The sequence below is a fragment of the Lithobates pipiens genome, unplaced genomic scaffold (assembly GCF_037356315.1).
Source record: "Lithobates pipiens isolate NorthernLeopardFrog02 unplaced genomic scaffold, aLitPip1_a1.2 Scaffold_13, whole genome shotgun sequence".
NCBI lineage: Eukaryota > Metazoa > Chordata > Amphibia > Anura > Ranidae > Lithobates > Lithobates pipiens.
Window position 1 is genome coordinate 386,516,935 of NW_027507718.1, and position 20,598 is coordinate 386,537,532.

At 44.0% G+C, this 20,598-nt stretch overlaps 2 protein-coding genes across 4 annotated transcripts in view; one reads left to right on the forward strand and one right to left on the reverse strand.

Moving 5' to 3' along the window:
• LOC143975192 (caspase-3-like) overlaps positions 1-10,412 on the reverse strand; it is a 58,115-nt gene extending 47,703 nt beyond the window's left edge. Inside the window, exon 1 of the mRNA XM_077477300.1 lies at positions 10,266-10,412. The gene's annotated coding sequence lies outside the window, so the exon portion shown is untranslated. The remainder of the gene's footprint in view (positions 1-10,265) is intronic.
• Positions 10,413-10,435: 23 nt separating this feature from the next.
• The window catches only part of PRIMPOL (primase and DNA directed polymerase), a 131,468-nt gene continuing 121,305 nt past the window's right edge, over positions 10,436-20,598 (forward strand). For 2 of the 3 annotated variants that reach the window (XM_077477298.1, XM_077477299.1), the window contains exon 1: positions 10,436-10,594. The gene's annotated coding sequence lies outside the window, so the exon portion shown is untranslated. The remainder of the gene's footprint in view (positions 10,595-20,598) is intronic. The other variant, XM_077477297.1, reaches the window with a different exon arrangement.

A 20,598-nucleotide genomic window follows, 5' to 3' on the forward strand; every position in this document is an offset into this window, starting at 1 on the left:
TGAGATGTAGGGTCTTATTGACCCTATATCTCACTGTAAAGAGGACATGTAATGGCATATTCCTATTACAAGGGATGTTTACATTTCTTGTAATAGGAATAAAAGTGAACAAAACATTTATTTTGGGGGGGGGGGGGGGAGTGTTGAAATAACTCGCATTCAGAAGCGAACGCATACGTAAGTCCCACCCACATATGAAAACAGATGAAAAATTAAAAAATGCGAGATAGCGCTGCGAACGTTAGAGCGAGAGCAATCATTTTGGCCTAGACCTCCTCTGTAACTCAAAACATGAAACCAGTAAAAAAATGTAAAGCGTCGACCTATGGGGATTTTTAAGTAGCGACGTTTGGCGCCATTCCACGAGCGTGTGCAATTTTGAAGGGTGACATGTTAGTTTTCTATTTACTCAGCGTAACTTCATCTTTCACATTATGCAAAAACATTGGGCTAACTTCACTACTGTTTTTTTTTTTTTTAAACGGTGCATGTTTAGGAGTTATTCATTATACCTACAGGTAAAGCTTGATTGTAAGCTTACCCGTAGGTACAAGTTTAAATACAGACTTTACTACCACTTTAAAAACTCACAATGACTGCAGAGCGGTGCCTGGGCACTGTCACATGGGAGGAAGCACTCTGTCATTTCATAATCATAAAAGGTATTTTTTTCCCCAAGACAGCCAGATTTCAGAGACATTGCCATATGCGGGCAGGATTCTCCCTATTCCCCCCCCCCCTCCTTCCCCTTCTTGTTCTTTCCTAACCCCCAATGGGGTTGTTCAAGTGTATATTTTACGCAGTACTGAAGTTGTGATCGATAGTATTTTCCAGTGGTGACTGACTGCGTTTATGGGTTTCCACGTGTTTTGCTGGGTAATCATGCCTTTCAATGTAACGTCTATAGGCAACAGTACCATTTTCAAGGTAGCAGCTGAATAGTTGTGACTTTTTGCATGAGATTTGGTTGCCATTGTCTTACCTGAAATTAGCAGTCACTAGGAGAAGCTGCCAACTACATTGCATTACATAAATGTTTTAGCTTGGGGAGACAAAAACTTTTGCATTTATGGAAATATCTGCTGAAATATGACTGTCAGGTGGTAAAATCACAACCTCTGGCATCATATAATAATCGATGGTAGGCTTTAGACTACCACTGTCTATTCACAAGGGCTGACTATTAGACCTCATGCACACTGGGCATCAAAAACTCCACTTTAAGAACTTATTCACACCTATGCAGGTTACAGTTTGCATATTCTCAAGGCATTTTGCATTTTTAAATACACGGTTTTGATCCATTGAAGTCTCTGGAACCAAAAACCAGAAAAAAGTCACTGGCCTTTTCCATAAAAAGCATAGATGTGAATGTTACCCACAGGAAAGTCGCCTGTAAGTGCATCTAAAAGCGTCTTCAGCACTCATTTATTTATTTCAATGGCCACCATTAATGAACCCCTTCAAGCCTAAGAGTAAAACAAATCTTAATGCCCAAGCACAATTTTGCAACTATGACATGGGTTAGTAAAATGTGTAAATCATGACAACTACCGGTATTTTGTGTATTCAGCTGGATTATACCTTTTTTCAGGAAAAATTGGGCTTTCATTTGGTGGTAAATTGTAATTAATATCTCCTGATTTTTATTTATTTTTTATCAAATGGAAAACTGGCCCAAAATAGTAAAAAAAAGATTTGCATTTAGCTGTATATATTTCTTCCTGATGATCACAGCGATACCACATATGTTTATGTTATTTGTGGTTTGTAACCGTAGCACAGCCCAGAATCAATAGTGCACATTTTGCTTTTTTTGGTCTTACCTAAAACACACCGATACTGACAATTAATCGTTTGCCGATCAGCGCACGACAATGTACGTCAGCTCAATGGCACGGCTGCGCAAATGGGTGACACGGAGAGGCAGAACGGGGAGATGTAAACAAGGCATTTCCCTGTTCTGCCTAGCAACATGACATGACAGAGATCTACTGCCCCCCCCCCCCCGTCATCGGAAGCAGTGATCTCTGTCATATTCTAGTGAGCCCATCCCCCCTACAGTTAGAACACAGTGAGGGAACACAGTTAACCCCTTGATCGCCCCCTAGTGTTTAACCCCTTCCTTGCCAGTGTCCTTTACACAGTAATCAGTGCATGTTTATAGCACTGATCACTGTATAAATGTCAATGATCCCAAAATAGTGCCAAAAGTGTCCGATGTGTCTGCCGCAATGTTGCAGTCGCAATAAAAATAAAAAAAAGATCGCTGCCATTACTAATAAAAATAACATAAATCTATCCCCTATTTTGTAGACGCTATAAGTTTTGCACAAACCAATCAATATACGCTTATTGTGATTTTTTTTAACCAAAAATATGTAGAAGAATACAGATCAGCCTAAACTGAGAAAGAAAATCCTTCCGGGGCTGAAGTGGTAAAAAAAAAAAAACCCCACACCCTCTCGCCCAAAATATACTGACCCTTGACCCAAACACTAACCCTGGCACTAACCTAGATCAAACTTTCAGCTAGGTATTTTTTCTTTATTTTTCTATTATTTTTTTCCTTTAGGAGAGAGAAAGATGCAGTATATATTTCCTCTCCATTCACAGAGAAAAAAAAAAACAAGGAAGGGCTTCAGTGACTGATCACTTTTTTTTTTTTTTAATTAACCACTTGTCTACTAGCACCATTTAGGCTGGGTTCACACCGCTGCGGCTGGGAGACCCGGATGTGATTCGCACCGCACTGCAGTGCAAATCACATCCGATCTCTGTGCGATGCGAGTTCAGCCATACAGATAGTATGGCTGAATTCGCATCGCACCCGCCGCAAACTCGCACGGGACCCTTTTTTTGGTCCGCAGCAGAATCGGATCGCATGGGTGTTCACATCATGCAATCCGATTCCTGTCCGAGTTTGCAGATCGCACTGCGATATGCAAACTGATCTGGGGGTGTCATTAACATTTCACTGACACTCCCAGCAGTCCGCATAGGGCAGTGTGAACTGCCGGCGGGAGGCTTGCGATGTGGGAAAACGCCGCGGATTCGCGGCGTTCCCGCATCGCTCCGGTGTGAACCTAGCCTTAGACACAGTTGGCTGCTCGACTGGGATTTTAAAAACACCCCACCCAGCAGGGACTGTATTTAAAATTTGAAGCGGGCGATGGGCTTTCAAGTTAAAGCTGCCTCATTACTTTTACAGCCCACTGAAGGTATACTGTTTGGTTGGTTAACTAAATATTCAGGCCTAAAACGTACATTTTAACATGTACAAAAACAGCTCTGGTAGAGAAGTGGTTACAGTAAGAAACACTGAGCCTTTAGTACTAATTCAGCCATTGCTGCCTCTATAAAGCAGAAACATGGCCAGCAGCACCACCTCCCTTTCGTGTACCTACAAGAACTATTTATACATTGTAATTATACATTGAGAAGCAGGCAATGTCATCAGTATGTTATTGGGTACATTTGCTCTGCCTATCAGATATCAGGGCAATGATATTTTACGTGCAAAGTAACTGCCAGCCTGGCATAAACCCAGACAAGCCAAGTATGCTAAGATAGTTGTGTTTTTCTGAGCAAAGTCCACAGTGTAGATTATTGAGTAAGGGCATCAAAGCTGAAATTATGCTGGGATGAAAATCCTTCTGTCATAAAGATAAAGCTTTACAAATTACCTTAAGGCTGTTGAGGCTGCACTAATGAGGCGGCACAGATAAACTGCACTGATGGGCACCGATGATCAGGGCACTGTACTCACTGCTTCCCTCACAGATTTCTCTCTCTATCCCTCAAACACTGTCTTTGTGTGAGAGAAGAGAGGCGGTTACAGGCAAAGACCTTTTGTGTTTACATTACATCTGTGATTGCTTGTGACTGGACACAGCGATTACGTAGTAAAAGGCCATTGTGATTGGCTCTTTACTTCAATCTGTGATGTCCAAGGCACACAGTGGTCATAGAGATTTCTTGATGCATGCCCCAGAGGGCACACAGGAAGCGCGCACACCGGACGATGCCCTCCCAGAACTAGAGACTGGCCATGAACCATATACTGAACATAGGCGGGACAGAAAGTGGTTAATATGTGGCCCTGAGTGGTGTTGTCATCAGTGCCACCAGCTGCAATTGCCAATTTGCAACATCAGGTCCCCTGGGAACAATGGGCATTGAAACTACCATCAGCTACTAAAACCTGGGTAATACAGGTCACATGCATGTCAGACTCAGGGCTGGAGCAGGTCCAGTAAATGTTTTTGTGGCAAGAAGATGTGAGATGAATATCCTAAGTCAACCAGTTCAGCAGAGAGACAGATACAACTGTAATTAAGACTAAAATGTTTTGTGTCTATTTCAAAGCTAAACTTAGGGATACCCAAATAACATCTAATTCTTACAAATATTGTGTATTCTAAAGCAGGTGTATGAATACAACCAGCCTGCTGTATTTTACATGCAATTAAGCTAGCAGCTGTTAAAGCCGCAAGCAATTATTACTGTGTTATCCTGGTGGGGACGGCTTCCCCTGCCCTCCCCCACCAGAACACAATGGCTCCATCTCCGTGGGAGGGATTCCCCCATCATCTCAGTGGTTGTGGGAAAGAAAATCGCTCAGTCCATGGCCAGATTTACAGTGACAAGGAAAAAGTATGGTTGTAGTTCTGAAATCTGAACGTTTGATTCTTCTCAAATCTTTGGCAGTTAATTGCCTTTTTTTTCTCAACACGTAACTTGAGACCCTGTTGACTATTTGCAAAAAAACATCTGATGGTTCTGTTCACACCCCTAATATTTTAGTAATTTCAAGAGTGCTGCATCCCTATGAAAGACTTTTGAAGATTTTTGACTTTCAGAGTCAGTTAAATCTCTTTTTTTGGCCAATTTTGCCTGAGGAAAAGAAGCTGCCTAGTAATTATACACACCTTGATATAGGGTACTGATCTCAATACACATCACCTGATATGCTTAAATCCAATAAGCATCCAAGTTTATACATCTTGGAGTTGGACATAATGCATAAAAATGATGATTTGGTCAAAATACTCACTTGCTTAATAATTGTGCACACAGTATATAAGTACAATATGTTTCATACACTACAAGTACATATAAGTATATAGTGCAACAGACACATCCCGGGAATATAAAATGTAGGAGTAACATGCACTTTAATCATTCAATACTCTCTCCAATGTTAGATGGTTTTAGCGATACATTAAAGGGGCTGTAAAGTTATTATTTTTTAAATAACAAACATGTTATACTTACCTCCACTGTGCAACTCATTTTGCACAGAGTGGCCCCCGAACCTGCTCTTCTGGGGTCCCTCGGTGGCTGTCTCTGCTTCCTCCTGCAAGTACTTCTGATATTTATGCGAGCTCCCACAAATGGTGAGAAGCAGGCGCGGGCATAGAATGCATTAAGGTGAAAAAATATTTACCTTTACCACCCCTTTAACATCATCCCTTCAGGCTTGTTTCTTAGGATTTCTCCAACTCCTTGCCAGGAATATTTATTGTAGCTAAAGGCATCTATGCCTCTCAGCAGAAAGAATCAGCAACAGCCGCTTGACCAAATAAGTCACATAAGCATTTTCAGATATGTGAATCATTTCTTTTGTAAACCATATACAGCACACTGCGCTCTCCCTAACTGCGTAAGCAAGCTTCATCTAGTATTCGGACAGCTGTACTGCACAGAAAGGCTGACTCAGAGAGCACAAACAATACAAAACTGAAAGGATCACTTACTCTATTTAATTTCATACCATATTTCCAATCATTACGCAAAAAAAAAAAACCTTTTTACAATAAACTATTTTCCATATTGCTACACAGTCTATGTGTATTTTCTCAGCTGGAATGACAGAAATAAAAACCACCAAAGTACTTCCCTAAAGCAAAATATGGGCAAATGTGGGAAAAACACAGCCATGTATCACCACTTCTTCCTCCTCTGAGTATAGGTGCAGTGCTTATAAAACCATACATCCCTGTCTGTAACAAACACGTCAGTACAATTCACATCTCCATAACAGCCTAGACCTCAAACAACCCCATCAATGCATGGAAACCAGGACAAACAACTTGGGACATCTGACACCCTCATTAGAGAGGCCCACAAAGAGGCAACCACGCGGGCAGTTACTGTTTGTCACCCTGTAAGAGCGATGACATGTCATTTCTGTCATTTCCCCCCTCCCTTATAAACATGTCACAGTTCCCTACTCTCACAAAATGCCACCAATGAGATTAAAATGGGACACACTCAACAGTCACTGGAATCTGAACGTTCAAACCTGCTACAGACCGGCCAGCAAAGACAGATCTTCTCATACTGTACGCCTACCCAATGAGGACAACATGCAGAAGCTTTACTGCCTGGGCTGCATGCCTTACCGGGCAGAAATAACAAATGGAAATCTGCTCACGTTATCAAAGTCATTACCAAACAGGGAGCTGAAAGGGTATTTCCACTTCTGCAGTCAAATTTGAGAAAACACCACCACTATGTTTGTTATCTATTCCCATTCACAGCATACCTGTAACAATTAGAAATATCTGAAAGTTAAGAATGTTTTAAGAAGGTGTCATCGCTGATTCTGAATGTAAGGAGACATCAGCCGGTTCAATAAAAAAAATGTCTGACATTCAGCCTTTGTGTGTCGGTCTGTCTGACAGAAGTCGGCTGTTTGGCCGGCTTTTGTCGGATGTACATGCTGGAAAAACAACAGCCGACCGACCCTGATCAGTGCTCTCAGCCAATAGCAGAGCACTGATCGGAGTGTTCTGGGGTTGCTGGTTATCTTTGTTGCTGGTTATCTTTTTTAAGTTATGCTATGATAATGGGAACATGTAACAAATATAAACTTGTGTTATCCTGATGTGGCTGGAAAGGTGGAAATTCACTTTAAGCCCCAGTTCACGGGACTTCACGGGAACTGCTTGTGATTTTGAACAGCAATTGAACTGCCTTCGTGTTCAAATCACATGCAAATCTCCAGCAGTGCGATTTGAGCCATTATTCTGTATAGCTCAAATCACACCAAAAACGAGCAGGACCCTTTTCTTGGTCACACAAGAATCGGATTGCGAGGGTGTTAACACCATTTTGGGGTGTTGTCGACTAAGCATGCACGCCCGCATCGATTTATATGACTGGGGTGCGATTTGTGCAAGCTGATCGGTTAGTAGACAAGGGGATGCGTCTTTTACTGGCCCTCTGCTCCCCTTATCCCTTCACAGAATGCCACATTCAGTGTATAAAATACAAGGCTTTCTGTAAATGCACAAGGGGAGAAGAATATAAAAAAAAAAAACAGATAGAATATTTTGTGCCCTCCTTTTGCCCTTGCTTTAGATCTTTGCAGAACAGGGCAACTAGCAGATTAATTCTCTTTTAATTCTGCAACATTTTAAAGTGCACTAAACCCACCAATTTAATGGTTTCCCAAAACCGTTACATTCGAGGTATGTTAGTGTATGTTAGCTCTTAATCCAACTGTCAAGCCATCAAATGACTGGTGTCATAACTGATCACATGTACGCTGCCCCACGACAACTACAGATGGCAGCTTCCTTGGTTATAAAGGATCGAAGGGTTTCATTCTGCTTTAAGGCTGTGTTCACACCTAATACCAATGCGGCTCACAGCAGGGGTCCAGTGTGTCTCTGTTCTCCGTTTCAGGTCCAAATTTTTTTGCCTGAAACTCGGCCAAAGACGGGACCCCTGTGCAATTCGCCACAGAGATGTGTGAGCCGACTCCATAAAAGCCTGTGTACATTTTTCTTTCTAAAGCCCCATACACACTATCAGATTTTCTGATGATTTTTTTTACTTCAGATTTACCAAAACCATATAATATGAGGTCAAACCTTAGGAGTTTCAATTTGTATGCAATCAAGCAGGCCCTTCTACTACATGGTTTTGGTAAATCTGAAGGAAAAAAAAATCTGCAGAAAATCTGATAGTGTGTATATTTCTTTAATGTGTAAGCTCTGCAGGCTGTTATGATGCAATGTATTAGGCCTCATTCACACTGGACGTTAATAAAACGTTATAAAAACACCAGTAGCTTTGCAGTGAGTTTTTTTTTAACATCTTTCAATAGCGGTTTTCTGGTTCAGCGTTTTTCTTTTTCTTCAATGGTTCAAAAATGTCAAAAAATGCTAGCGAGACACGTTTTTGAGCGTTTATCAGTGTTTTTTGATGTTAGAGCGTCTTTACAGCTGAAAAACTCCTCTCAGAACCCACTAGATTTGGGGTTCTTTTAAAGCTAAAAAACGCCCCAGCCAAAAACTGCTGATAACAGCCTATGTGCGCATGGACATATAGGATAACACGATGGGGAGTTTATTGACTGTAGAAAAAAAACGTCTGAAGCCAAAAACAGCTGCTGTAAAAACATCCAGTGCACACGAGGCCTTACAGTGCAACAGAAAAATGCAGCAAATTATATTTTTTTTCTCAGCACATCGGTGTAAACGCAAAAGGACATAGGGCAGACTGTCTTGTCTATGGGCTGGGCTATGCAGCCTATTGTATATGTGACTGGGTCTTAAATAAACAAACATTTTTTCCTTCAGTTTGGATAGACTAAGGTTCTGGTGACAACCAGGGATTTCCTCTCACTTTCTGTTTTGGCTATGGGACAGGAAGTGAAAGAAAATCTCCTCAATGAGATACAGATGTAAAGAAAAACCTGACCGGGGTTATAATGCTTCCCTAAGGGTCCTTTCACATGGGGCGGATCAGTGCTGATCTGCCCTGTGGATATCTGCTTGCTCAGCGAGGATCACCGGAGCGATCTCCACTGAGCAGGGAGATGACAGGTCCGTCTCTGCACACTGCGCAGGGACGGACCTGTCACAGCGCCGCTCTCCCTTATGGGAGATCGGGTGACGACGGACCGCAGTGTCATGTCACCGCTGACATCTGACGCTCCATAGAGCTCTATGGAGCATCCGTTCAGGTCCGCCTGAAAAACTGACAGGCGGATCTGAATGGATCAGTAGTGTGAAAGGGGCCTAAGACCCCATACACACTATTAGATTTTCTGCAGATTTTTGTCTTCAGATTTACCAAAACCATATAGTGCAAGGGCCTGTCTGATTGCATACAAATTGAAACTCTTAAGGTTTGACCTCATATCATATGGTTTTGGTAAATATGAAGACAAAAATCTGCAGAAAATCTAATATATTGTGTATGGGGTCTTAGGGAAACATTATAACCCTGGTCAGGTTTTTCTTTACATCTGTATCTCATGGAGATTTCCTTTCACTTCCTGTCCCATAGCCAAAACAGAAAGTGAGAGGACAACCCTGGTTGTCACCAGAACTAGTGTCCCCACTGAAAGATTTCCTTTCCATTACTGTTCTGTGGACAACCCATAATGTAGGGTTTTCCTTCACTTCAGTGAGACTTTCAGTGAGAAGTGTAGACAGGACAAATGACAATCCAAAACACATTCATTTCAATGGGTGCCGTCTTAATCAATGCGATTCAAGTCGCAGCAAAAAATAAATAAAAAAAAAGGGGGTTCCGACACTACTTTTCTGTAACTTACACTGCAATGTCAAATCATAAAAGTCACATGACTTTGGGTTCCCAGCGGTGTGAATTGAGCCTAAAGCAGACCTTGATCACACCTGCGTATTTCAGGAAGGTGCTCAGAACCGCACATTTCTACACGTGAAAAACACGGGACGTGCTTGTAGTGTCATTAATTGTTAACGGCACACCAAACGCTGCCAAGAAACTCGCCAAAATGTGCTTAACTCTCCACCTGAAAAAGGTGGCGGAGCTTTCATTTGTCACACATTGGGCCACCTATTCATGTGAATTGGCTCTCCACACTGCTGTGGGGAGAAAAGGCTTATTAGTGCGACACTCTGGTGAGGATGGGGTCTGCGGGGTCCTCAGATGTATGGAAAGGTCTGTCCCCTCCCCCAGAGGTGAGTACACATTGTCCCTGGAGATATATAGTGTGAGGGGAAGGAGGACATTCATGACTAACTACAGGCTGACCATGACTGTCCCCTGTCATGCCTTTCCCAGTCACAGAATACCTCATTGTCCCTCCAGCAGCCTTATTAGGCAATAGTTTGAATGCTGAGACCCAACCCCGGAGACTAGCCGCTCATGTCCGGACAGCTGTGCTCCCCCCTCACACATTCCCCGGTATAAGGAACACATAGAACGCCTTATTTCTTTTCTCCTCTCCTCTCCGCCTAGTCACATTACACCCGACTCACCTCCGCCCCGCTCTCCTGGCTGATATCTTCTTTTTGTCTCAGTAGCTCCGAGTTACAAGCAGTGAAGTCAGCCTGGGCGGGGGCTTCCAGCAGGGCCGCTTCCTACTGGCTAGGAGTTCACATAACAACAATAACACGGGCCGCTCCAGGCGAATGGTGGGACGCTTCTGTCAAATCAGAGCCCAGCAACGGCTTTCACTTGGTGTTGTCGCGCTAAGAAACTGATGACTCGTAGTCTTCTGCGCCAATGAGTGGGCCCCGCGCTGTATCTGAGGGGGTGATGGTGTGTCTCGGGAGACGTCTTCTATAGGAAGTCTGCCTGTGTGCAGGTAATACGTATAGAGAGAGAGAACACTGCATGTGGGCAGGGGAATTATTTCATCAACGTAATAAACAGCGCCGAATACATGGGCTGAGCAGAGTGACAGGATGGGGGATCAGACAGGGAGTTCAGTGTACTAAACATGTGAGAAGTAGAATTAATGACAAGGGACTGGGTGGCAAAGAGCATGCATGGCCTGTACCAGGGCTCCTGCAAGGATTTTTGTCACCCTAGGCAAAACCTAATTTTGCCACCCACTTGGCACCACCCCATTTGCCCTGCCCTTGTATACGTTGGGGGTTGGGATTTTTGCGGCGCCATGGTCCGCGGGCCCACATGTGCACCTCTGGACCCAGCCTGAAGACAAATAGTGGTGACACCGGCTCACTTCCTTGCGCCAGCTGTGGTCCACAGGTATATAGATGGGCTTAGGTAGTATATAGACAGGCTAGGATAGTATATAGACGGGCTAAGGTAGTATATGGACGGGCTAAGGTAGTATATAGACAGGCTATGGTAGTGCAGTAATACCTTGGATTACGAGCATAATTTGTTCCAGAAGCATGCTTGTAATCATAAGCACTCGTATATCAAAGCGAGTTTCCCCATAAGAAATAATGGAAGCTCAGATGATTCGATCCACAAGGTGCGGGGACGCTGGTGACACTCTGAGACACTCGGGAACTGTTAACACTTTCGGGTGCTCTGACACACGTTACACCCGCCCCACCCAGCTGGGAGTTTCTCCAAGTTCTCCAGTGATCCCGGACCTCTGGCCACATATGGTAATATATACACCAGCGGTTTGAGTCCTGCTTGTATCGCGAGACCGCTTTCGCAAATCAAGTCAAGTCATATAGATCGTCTTGTGAAACGCCTGTATACCGCGTTACTCGCAAACCGAGGTATCACTGTATGTAGACAGGCTAGGACAGTGGTTTATTTAGTGCTGCCTTATTAGTGCGGCCCCACGATTGCTGCCTCGTCAGTGCAGCCTACCAGAGCCCATCAGTGCAGCCTATTAGTGCCCATCAATGCAGCCTCATTAGTGCTGCCCTATCAGTGCATTTTTATCAGTGCAGCATATCAGGGCAGCTTATCAGTGGCCATCAGTGCTGCCTCATCATGTTACTGGGTTAGTAAGATTACTGTTATCTTGTAAGGTATTTGGATTTGTGTTTGCTGCCACTGATTGAAATTATAGGATTATTTTACTTATTTGTATAATGACTAGGAAGTCCCTAGTCATTTTACAAAGAAGTGAAATAATCAGTGGCAGCAAATACAAGTCCAAATATCGTATAAGATAGGAGTGATTTTACTAATCCAGTCACATATTGTGATAGCACATATGAGGTGAGCAGATCTAAAATATTATTGGCATCATATACAATTAATTATGTATATGATGTAATTCAACATACTCGCTCAAGCAAGGACAAGGATGTTTAAAGAAATTAAATTAATTAGATTGAAGTGATGCCATACCTGGGGGCTTCGGCTTCCCTCCTCTCTTCTCTGCGCTATTGACAACCTCCTTCTAGGTTAGATTGGCAATACACTGCACAAGATGATGAAGACCTCATTAGGTCACAACATTCCTATTTCAGATGTATTTGGCATTAAGGTCCAGCCTTCAAAGTAGAAGCTATGAATCCTCCTTTATGCACCCACCGTTATGTCAGCCTTTCCTGCTGGGAATGCGGGATTCTGGTCCCAGAGGGAAAGTCTCTGTGTGAGCTATTCTAAGCCCAGGCGGTTGGCAAAGGGGATGGTGACTTCCAGCAAATGGAATCTCTGGTGAGGCACGTGGTACAAGAATCCCATAAAGAGTGGAATACATGCCACACGCAAAGTTCAACAGCCATTGAGGTGTGTCCTCCCACTAGGGTGACCAGAAAGAACTGGAACTGTCCCAACTAGGCCATCCATCTATGAAGACCCTAGACAGTGAGGAAGAGGGAGATGAGTTTCTTTACCCTTGTAAGGCCTTGTGGTTAAGGAAATGATGGGCGCATGTACATGAATGGAACCTATAGAGCAGGGATATGCAATTAGCAGACCTCCAGCTGTTGGAAAACTACAAGTCCCATCATGCCTCTGCCTCTGGGTGTCATGCTTGTGGCTGTCAGAGTCTTACTATGCCTCATGGGACTTGTAGTTCTGCAACAGTTGGAGCTTCACTAATTGCATATCCATGCTGCAGAGTCTCCTGCAAAGCAAGAGGAAGCTCTGTAAGCACCTTGGGCTCTGTCTTCCGCTAGTGCAATTTGCCATGCGACTTGTGACACATAGGGTCAACAAGACGAGTCACAGCCCATTGATTTTTAATGACATCTGTTTCAATCTATGCGACTTAAAGTTGCAGCGATTCTGGAAAGGTTCCTGCACTTCTTTAGTGTGACTTTTGATCCAGAGATTGAGAAGTTGGTTCAGGGCTGCACTCAGTTGCATTAAGGTCGCACTCTAAATGGTGTCACAATAGTGGCGTAGCCTCAGAGAGAGTATTCTGTTTTCCCATTCCGAATGGAACTAGGGAACATAATTTTGGATGAGTGGAGCAAGGTCACGAGATATACCTCCCTTCTGAGCAAACATGTCTTTTTTTTTCTTGGAAGATGCAATGAATAGCCCAAAAGTCGGCCTGGGCTCTTGCGTCCATGTTGAAAAGGATGAAAATGTGGAGGGAGAATGGATGCAATATTTCAGAGTGTTTTCAGAAACTCTGTAGTTCAGGAGCCAGAGCTGGTGTCGGTTTGCATTGAGGCTCCAATTGACATCATCCACGGGGTTATGCTGTCGTCGACTACGGCAAATGAGTACTTTGGCTGGGACCTAGGCTCGCTGATCCCGCCTCTAACAGGAGTAATATAGTATTTACTTTGAGTGAGCTTCATCTTTGGCAAGCTGGATAGCACCACAACCCAGGCCACAGTTGGCAAGTTGGGGTCCTGCCACAAGACCGGCATTTAATAGGCCGGAAGACGACAGTCTAGAGAATAAAGTTTGGAGCGTGCGAGGGTCGCAAGTTTTTACAGACTGGAGACCAGATTTCCCCTCAAAAGTATGCTAAAAGCTTGATCTCGGGTATCCAAGAAGCTAATGAGTTTGGGCCTCAGACTATTGGGACGTCAAAATGGTCTTTTGAGACATGCATGGTCTATCAGAAGTCCTCATCTCAGATTCTTTTCAATGGATATTTGTCCTTGCGCACCTGGGTCAATTTTCAGCAAAGGAGAAGTTCAAGGTGGAAATATTGTCCATGATTCGTAAGAGGTCCAGCCAGGTGACTGGCTTGTTTCCAATAGACCTAAGATGCTTACTTTCATGTGCCCATTGTAGAAGACTTCCGCAAGTTCCTTTGGTTCGCTGTAGGTCAAGACCATCTTCTCTAGCTCCAGCCATTTGGGTTTCACCCTGTATATTTTCAGGGTCTTATTGGTTGTTTTGCTCTTTATCAAAACAAGAAGCATACGCCTGCATAGTTACATGGATATCCTTCTCCTACTGTCCCAAAACAAAGGGCAGCTGCTGGAGCCCAGAACTCAGGTCTTTCAATGCTCCTCAAATTCGTATGGCAGCTGAATCTGAAAAAGAGTCACCCGGAGTCCACTTAGTCTCCTGTGTGCTTCGAGGCTCATTTCATTATAATCAAGAGGATCATTCCCTTGACTCTGGATCCGGATGTTCTGAAACAGAATACTCCTGGCCTTGTCTTCTTCCCACCTGTTCACTTTTCAGTGTCTTAAATGATTGGCACTATGGTGTCTACAGTTCCGAGGGTCAAGTGGAAGCTGGAGAAGATGGCCCTTCCAGAAGGGGTTTCTCCAGCAGTGGGTGCCAGGAAGCAGAATTAAGGTCATCTACATAACCTCAATCATGAGTACGAGTTCCCTGGTGGCTGCAATGGAGAAACTGGCTCATCTGCCATTCAATTCCGTTTCTAGTCCATTATCATGTCCGATGCTAGCCATATGGAATGGGGGTTCTTGCTGCTTGTCGGGGATAGCTCATGGCAGGTGGGGGTTTCCATTTCTCAGATTGTGTTGACCATTCTGAAACTACGGGCAGCCTTCTGCACCTTACAGGCCTTTCACCATATAACAAAGGGAGCGTCAGTGCTCTTAGGTTAGTCAACTCTATGGCAGTCTCCTATGTTAAGAGACAAGGGGACTCACAGCCTGTTCTCTATTACAGGGAATGGAGCCGATTTTGTCTTGGGCCCAGAAGAATCAAGCCTACATCTCAGCGGCTTATGTCCCCAGACTCCAAAATATTCTAACAGACATTCTTTCCAGAGTCCAGTTGGACAACAACGAATGGTCTGTATATGTGGAGGTTTTCAGGCACAGATGTCCTGATGGACCATTGGAAATTCAGTAGGACCTGTGCATTCCTTCCAGTCCTGGTCAACCTCGGTTTTCTACAAAGACTCCGAACAAAGGTTGTGGAGGTAGCGGCAGTAATGCCTTATTGGCCAGTTAGGCCATGGTTCCCCTTGCTAGCACAGTTCCGGGAACCCAGTGCACCTTCTCCTCAGGCCAGACATTCTGTTACTGGGTGCATTTCTACATCCATGTCCAGCACAGTTGCATCTGACGGCCTGGTTTTCGAGATTGGAGGTCCTAGGCTGCTCCTCCAGAGTCATCTCCGCCCTCTTGAATACTAGAAATATGAATGCAAACAAAGTTTACGGGAGAATCTGGTCAAAGTTTATTCAAATACATGTCCAATGCTGACAGATCATGTAGTGATCTAGAAGTTCGAAATATTCTAGGCTTTCTCCAGTTGGATCTAGAACTGGCCCTATTGGTCAGCTCCCTCAGAGTTCAAGTGTCAGCTTTATCGGTCTTCACAGGTTTATCCCGCTCTAGGTTTCTTTTTCCTGTCCAACAATTCTTCAAGAGGGCAGCTAGGCTCAGACCTCGGAGTAAGTGGAGGTTTTCCAAATGGAGTCTCCCTCTTGTTCTCAACTCCCCTTGGCAATCGGAGCAGAATGTTCTAGGGCTGTCTCCATTGAAGGCTTCTGTCAGGTTCGCCTTTTTCCTGGCTATCACATTGGCATAAAAAACCTCAGGATTGATTCACTGGTCATGGAGAACTTTTCTTAACATTCTTTCCAGTTCGAACTGTGCTGCTACCTATGCTTGACTCAATTCCCAAGGGTGCATGAGTCTTTCATGGGAGCCAAGAAATTTTTCTTCCAACCTTAGAGTTCTAGCTTGCGTCCTTTTAAACGTGGGAGAGGGCGTGCTGTGGCTTAGTTGGTTTAAGAGCACGTCTAGTAAACAGGGAGTCCTGAGTTGACTCCCAGCAGTGCCTTCCTTCAGTTCTAGGAATCCCTCAGATATTACGATTATTATAAGTTATATCTTACATACAGTGCCTTGCGAAAGTATTCGGCCCCCTTGAACTTTTCAACCTTTTGCCACATTTCAGGCTTCAAACATAAAGATATAACATTTTTATTTTTTGTGAAGAATCACCAACAAGTGGGACACATTTGTGAAGTGGAACGAAATCTATTGGATTTTTGAAACTTTTTTAACTAATAAAAAAATGAAAAGTGGGGCGTGCAAAATTACTCGGCCCCCTTGTGTTAATACTTTGTAGAGCCACCTTTTTGCTGCGATTACAACTGCAAGTCGCTTGGGGTATGTCCCAAGCCCATTCTTCCTTGCAAAACAGCTCGAGCTCAGTGAGGTTGGATGGAGAGCATTTGTGAACAGCAGTTTTCAGCTCTTTCCACAGATTCTCGATTGGATTCAGGTCTGGACTTTATCTTGCCATTCTAACACCTGGATACGTTTATTTGTGAACCATTCCTTTGTAGATTTTGCTGTATGTTTGGGATGATTGTCTTGTTGGAAGATAAATCTCCGTCCCAGTTTCAGGTCTTTTGCAGACTCCAAGGTTTTCATCCAGAATGGTCCTATATTTGGCTGTATCCATCTTCCCCTCAATTTTAACCATCTTCCCTGTCCCTGCTGAAGAAAAGCAGGCCCAAACCATGATGCTGCCACCACCATGTTTGACAGTGGGGATGGTGTGTTGAGGGTGATGAGCTGTGTTGCTTTTACGCCAAACATATCGTTTTGCATTGTGGGCAAAAAGTTTGATTTTGGTTTCATCTGACCAGAGCACCTTCTTCCACATGTTTGGTGTGTCTCCCAGGTGGCTTGTGGCAAACTTTAGACAAGACTTTTTATGGATATCTTTGAGAAAGGGCTTTCATCTTGCCACTCTCCATAAAGGCCAGATTTGTGCAGTGTACCACTGATTGTTGTCCTATGGACAGACTCTCCCACCTCAGCTGTAGTTCTCTGCAGTTCATCCAGAGTGATCATGGGCCTCTTGGCTGCATCTCTGATCAGTCTTCTCCTTGTCTGAGCTGAAAGTTTAGAGGGACGGCCAGGTCTTGGTAGATTTGCAGCGGTCTGATACTCCTTCCATTTCAAAATGATCGCTTGCACAGTGCTCCTTGGGATGTTTAAAGCTTGGAAAATCTTTTTGTATCCAAATCCGGCTTTAAACTTCTCCACAACAGTATTACGGACCTGCCTGGTGTGTTCCTTGGTCTTCATGATGCTCTCTGCGCTTTCAACAGAACCCTGAGACTATCACAGAGCAGGTGCATTTATACAGACTTGATTACACAGAGGTGGATTCTATTGATCACCATCAGTCATTTAGGACAACATTGGATCATTCAGAGATCTTCGCTGAACTTCTGGAGTGAGTTTGCTGCACTGAAAGTAAAGGGGCCGAATAATTTTGCACGCACCACTTTTCAGTTTTTTATTTGCTAAAAAAGTTTAAAATATCCAATAGATTTCGTTCCACTTTACAATTGTGTCCCACTTGTTGGTGATTCTTCACAAAAAATTTAAATTTTATACCTTTATGTTTGAAGCCTGAAATGTGGCAAAAGGTTGAAAAGTTCAAGGGGGCCGAATACTTTCGCAAGGCACTGTACATAGTAGGGGAGTTTGAAAAATGACTCAAGTCCAACCTATGTGTGTGATTTTATGTCAGTGTTACATTGTATATCCCTGTATGTTGTGGTCGTTCAGGTGCTTATCTAATAGTTTTTTGAAACTATCGATGCTCCCCGCTGAAACCACCTCCTGTGGAAGGGAATTCCACATCCTTGCCGCTCTTACAGTAAAGAACCCACTACGCAGTTTAAGGTTAAACCTCTTTTCTTCAAATTTTAATGAGGGGCCATAAGTCTTATTAAACACCTATTCACAGAAAGGTTTCATCCCTATTGTTTGGGTCACCAGTATGGTATTTATACATTGAAATCAAATCCCCTCTCAAGCGTCCTCTCCAGAGAGAATAAGTTCAGTGCTCGTGACCTTTCTTCATAACTTCATAACTAACATCCTCCATTCCCTTTATTAGTTCTGTTGCCCTTCTCTGTACTTGCTCCATTTCCAGCACATTCTTCCTGAGGACTGGTGCCCAGAACTGGACAGCATACTCCAAGTGAGACCAGACCAGAGTCTTGTAGAGTGGGAGAATTATCGCTTTATCTCTGATTTAATCCTCTTAACCACGTACGGACCGCCCGCCGCAGTTTTATGGCGGCTGTTTGAAGGAGGATATCGTTGTTATGGCAGCAGCTAGTTGCCATAACCCCGGTATCCCTTTCTTCAGTGGGCAGTCCGCTACAAGATAAAAGTGGTCTCTGCGGCAGATCACTTTTATCGGTGGAGAGAGAGGGACCCCCCCCACCCGATCTGGTGCCTTCCGCCGCTTACCGGAGCTGTCGGCAGCAGCAGAGGTGATCGCGTCCTCTCGATGGCTCAGTATGGAGACAAGTGAGGGGAAGATACAATTGCTGGGCAGAAGCGACATCAAAACGTCACTTCCGCCCATAGCTCTTAAAGGGCCAATTTTTTTAAATTTCAATTTTTTTTCTTTTTTGTTTATTGCATTTTAGTCTAAATATGAGATCTGAGGACTTTTGGACCTCAGATCTCATATTTAAGAGCACCTGCCATGTTTTTTTCTATTACAAGGGATGTTTACATTCCTTGTAATAGGAATAAAAGGGACAATTATTTTTTTAAACAGTGTAAAAATAAAAGGTAAAATAAATAACTCGTATGACCGCTGCACAAATACGGTGTGGAAAAAAGTATTGCAACGACCGCCATTTTATTATCTAGGGTGTTAGAAAAAAACAATATATAATGTTTGGGGGTTCTAAGTAATTTTCTAGCAAAAAAAACTGTTTTAAACATGTAAACACCAAAATCTCAAAATGAGGCTGGTCCTTAAGTGGTTCATGCATGCCAATATTCTGTTTGCTTTGTTAGAAGCGGCTTGGCATTGCATGCCATTGCTGAGCCTATAATCTGCTAGGACCCCAGGTCCATTTCCATCCTCGATTTTCCCCCCAGAGGTTCCCCCCGTGAGTATATTGCATTCATATTTTTGCCACCCAAATGCATTATTTTACATTTTTCCACATTCAACCTCATTTGCCATGTAGTTGCCCATCCCATTAATTTGTTCAGATCTAATTACAAGGTTTTCACATCCTGCAGAACAGAACACTGGTTTGCACATCCTGCAGGACAGAACACTGGGGGATCCCGTTTTCCACCCCTGACCATTCAGAGTACTCCCCATTTATCACTACCCTCTGAACTCTCCCTTGTAGCCAGTTCTCAGTCCATGTACTCACCCTATGGACCATGCCAACAGACCTTACTTTGTACAGTAAGGACATGTACGTTTATAGGGAACTGTATCAAATGCTTTTGCAAAGTCCAGATACACCACGTCTACGGGCCTCCCTTTATCTAGATGGCAGCTCACCTCCTCATAGAAGGTTAATAGATTGGTTTGGCAAGAAAGATTCTTCATGAATCCATGCTGATCACTGTTAATACCATTTTCATTGCTAAAATCATTTACACATAGTCCCTTATCATCCCCTCCAAGAGCTTGCATACTATTGATGTTGGGCTAACTGGTCTGTAACTCCCAGGGATGTATTTTGGCCCTTTTTTAAATATTGGTGCTACATTGGCTTTTCTCCAATCAGCAGGTACCGTTCCAGTCAGTAGACTGTCAGTAAAAATTAGGTACAATGGTCTGGCAATTACTTGACTGAGTTCCCTAAGGACCCACAGGTGCAAGCCATCTGGTCCCGGTGACTTATTCATTTTTAATTTTTTAAGTTTTCCTATTTATAATTCTGTCCTCTGCTGGCCATGAGGGTGCTTCCTGTGATGTGTCATGAGGATAAACCCTGCAGTTTTGGTTACTGAAGCCCCCCGATTCCCTTGGGAAAACTGAAGTGAAGAATAAATTCAATACTCTCGCCATCTCACCATCCTTTGTAACCAGATTCTCTTCCTCATTATTTATGGGTCAATATGGTCTGTCCTCCCTCTTTTACTGTTTACCGTATATACTCGAGTATAAGCCGAGATTTTCAGCCTCTTTTTTGAGGCTGAAAGTGCCCCCCTCGGCTTATACTCGAGTCATCGCTGTCTGCCCGCTCGATCAGCGTGTCGAGCAGACAGACAGCGGCCATTCTAGGATTCAAAAGCCGCGCCTCCGGCTCCGCCTTCGCCTGTGATAGGCGGAACACTGAATTTCCCAGCAGCCTGTGTTCCGCCTATCACGGACATCGTATCATCCTCGTACTACGGACGAGGATGATACGATGTGCGTGATAGGCGGAACACAGGCTGCTGGGAAATTCAGTGTTCCGCCTATCACAGGCGAAGGCGGAGGCGCGGCTTTTGAATTTTACAATGGCCGCCGAGGCGCCGACGAAGAGGGCACGGGACGGAGGCAAGGCGAGGCAAGGCACGGCACGGGACGGAGGCAAGGCACGGGACGGAGGCTCGGGACAAAGGCTCGGGACACAGGTAGGCTGGACACACACACACACACACACACACACACACACACACACACACACACACACGGATGGAGACACACACACACACACAGGGATGGATGGATGGATGGAGACACACACAC